The 3109-nt window shown below is 35.3% G+C and overlaps 1 protein-coding gene across 2 annotated transcripts in view; it reads right to left on the reverse strand.

Moving 5' to 3' along the window:
• The window catches only part of LOC106877231 (uncharacterized), a 44095-nt gene extending 41280 nt beyond the window's left edge, over positions 1–2815 (reverse strand). For both annotated transcript variants that reach the window (XM_014926092.2, XM_052967800.1), the window contains exon 1: positions 2626–2815. The gene's annotated coding sequence lies outside the window, so the exon portion shown is untranslated. The remainder of the gene's footprint in view (positions 1–2625) is intronic.
• Positions 2816–3109: the final 294 nt, after the last annotated feature.

The following is a 3109-nucleotide window of genomic DNA, read 5'->3' on the forward strand; positions in this document are numbered from 1 at the left end:
TTAACCGTTAATAGATATAATGTCAAAGGTAGTTTATAGAAAGAGGAGACAGAAAGAAATTGGCAGAAAACTAATAGTGGAGAGATATAGAGCGATAGAGGAATAGGAATAGAGCTTAAAGGCTTGGAAGTATATATATTTAGTGGAAGTGAAATGTAAGAAGACAGTCAAAAGTCGAATTTTATAGAATGTTAGAAATCACTTATAGGAACTAAAGGTATGTTTTTGCAAATGTTTGCAACGATAAACGCGTTCTATAAACGTGTTTACAAGAGGATTCTCTGAGAACAGGATGAAATACATTCCATCGTTACAAAGCGGACAAAAAGATTTACCTTTATCATACGGAAATGATATAGATAGAATATTCCATTCCAAATTAAATTGTTTATTACAACCCTTTAGATACCAAATTAATTTATTAAGCCCAGTAGTGTAACGTTTATTGATATGTCTAAATGTAGAGTAATGATTAGATATTCTTTTGGACAACTGAGATGAAGAACTGCCTATATAAAAAAAGACGTCAGAACCAGAAGTAATTTTACATTGATAAAACCTGGAATTTCTACCTTTATAAGTAGGCTGTTACATCTTTGGTACTTGTGTGAATTTTTGCTACCCTAGTAACTATTTATTCATTTTTCCGTGTTGTTCGTAGACATTGAAAAATACACACACACAATATATATAATAAAGCACCGGATTATGGCTAGACTTATTGGCCGAGTATACAAGCATTAATGTAACGGATATTTTAAATTTAATCTTCCGGTAGACCTAGCCGACGAAGATCAATCAGTTTTACGATAACAAACGTATTCTGAAAAGTCCGAAACTCGAGTATTAGGTTGTCCATGTCTCTGGCATTCTTCCTACTGATAAGACAAAAAAAAATTTATGTTCGCCGCCCGCACACAACTTTGCCTCTATACATTTAGTGAAGCTTTACATAGCGTCGAACGGTTATCAACTGCTATTTCCAACAAAAATTGGTACCTTGTTGTGCCACTATTTCCTATACACACACACACACACACACATACAAGGATAAGCACATTAAAATGAGTCCGTGGGAAAATTCATTTAAATAAAAGGGGTCCTTGGTAGTGAAAAGGTTGTGAATCGCTGGTCTAGAGTAGAAATGATACGTGACAACAGAGAAAATTATGTCGAGTGCTCAAAAAGCTACTTCGTTAATTGTCCGAACTTTATTTTTCTATAGATCTAATGTAATGATTAAAATGGAACGACACTTGAATGTATGCATCAACGATCAGTATCAGTGTAATGTGGCGATAGATACGATAGTAATTCAAAACAAACAAAAAAAAACAGTTTATATAACAATTTGTCGAAAAAAATAGGTTAAACTTCTAATGTAAAGCCTTTGTCGGCTGGTTTGAAAGGTTTAAGAAGAGTATGAATTTGCCAGTGCTGATACAGAGGTTGCTACTAATTATCCTGAACAATCGAAGAAAGTGATTGCTGAAGGGGGCTACTAACCAGAGCAAGTATACAATGTTGATGAGACTTCACTATTTTGGAGGCACATTCCTGCCAGAACTTTTATTTCTCGAAAAGAAAAATCAACATCAGGATTTAAAGCTTCCAAAAATCGTCTGACACTTCTTCGGGGAGAAAATGCCGCCGGTGATATGAAATTAAAGCCCTTATGCGTGTATCATTCTGAAAATGAAAGGGCTTTCAAGGGTTACATAAAGTTTAATCCAACTCTGATTTGGCCTTCAAATAAGAATTCATGGATGACTAAGAGCCTTTACATAGAGTGGTTTACAAAAATCTTTTGGCCTGCGCTAGATAGGTACAGTATCAGACATATTTCCAACAAAGCATTTTTTTTTTAGACAATGAATATATTTCCAAGAATACAATTTTGTTCCAGCCAGTGGATCAAGGTGTGATGGTTAAGTTCAAGGCATATTGTATAAGAACTTTCAAACAACTTATGAACGCAATTGACAGAGAGGAAAAACCTGCAGTTAGAGATTTCTGGAAGTAATTCAACATAATGGATGCTGTGCAGGGCCGGCCCTAGGGTTGCTGACGCCCCGGGAAAGCTGAACTTCGGCGTGGATAAGCCGACGGTCGTGGAAACTTCCTTGTCTTTGTCACGCCTTCTTTGGCTCCCCAGGCGACAGCCCGAGTTGCCAGTACCTTGAGCCGGCCCCGATGCTGTGGCTAATATAGCTGAGCCATGGATGATGTGAAGCTTCAACTTTGAATAGTGCTTGGAAAAGTATGTGATCAAACTATATCCATGACATTACTAGCAGAATGTCTACACCTGAAGAAGGCTGGAGGATATATCAGCCGAAACGTTGTGTTAACAACAAACAAGATGAGAACAAATATCCGTCGAATGTAAATCGAAAGTGAAGGATATTTGAGTTTTGTGAAATTCTGTGATAGTTCGATAAGTATAGTCTTGTATATGTAGCTGTTAGTTTTAAAGGGAGAGTTTTCAACAGAGATATATGTGTGTGAAGTCAAAAGTCTGTGCGTAAATTCTGAATGATCTATGAATTTAATAAAAAGGCAGGATGCGTGTATACGTGCGTATATATTCAATAGAATCACAGGAGAAATTTATATTGTACTCACGAGAAATCATTTCTTTTTCCACAGTTTATCGCAAGCAGTATGCGGTCAAATTTAATCTCTTGATTTCTTATCGCAGCTTTCACAAGAGTTGGAAATTAAAATTTAGAGATGTTTGAGTTGATATGGTTTCTGTTTCTTCAACTACTTACTAAACGGAGTAATGAAAAACACGTCCGGGTGTCACGGCTGTCCATGTGTATGTAAAAATCTTAAGTGACTGGATGGCAAGACAGATTAGTCCTATTGCGCAGCAACATAAGTATGTCTTCTATTATAGTCCCGAGCCAACCAAAGCCTTTTGAGTGGATTTGGTAGACGAAACTGAAAAGCATATTAATATATGTTTGTATGTATATATATATACATATATATATATATACGCACAAACATATATATGTCTATATAAATATATATATATATATACATATATATATATATGTGTGTGTGTGTATATATATATATATATATATATATATATATATAT

Source organism: Octopus bimaculoides, chromosome 5, assembly GCF_001194135.2.
Source record: "Octopus bimaculoides isolate UCB-OBI-ISO-001 chromosome 5, ASM119413v2, whole genome shotgun sequence".
In the NCBI taxonomy this organism is placed as follows: domain Eukaryota; kingdom Metazoa; phylum Mollusca; class Cephalopoda; order Octopoda; family Octopodidae; genus Octopus; species Octopus bimaculoides.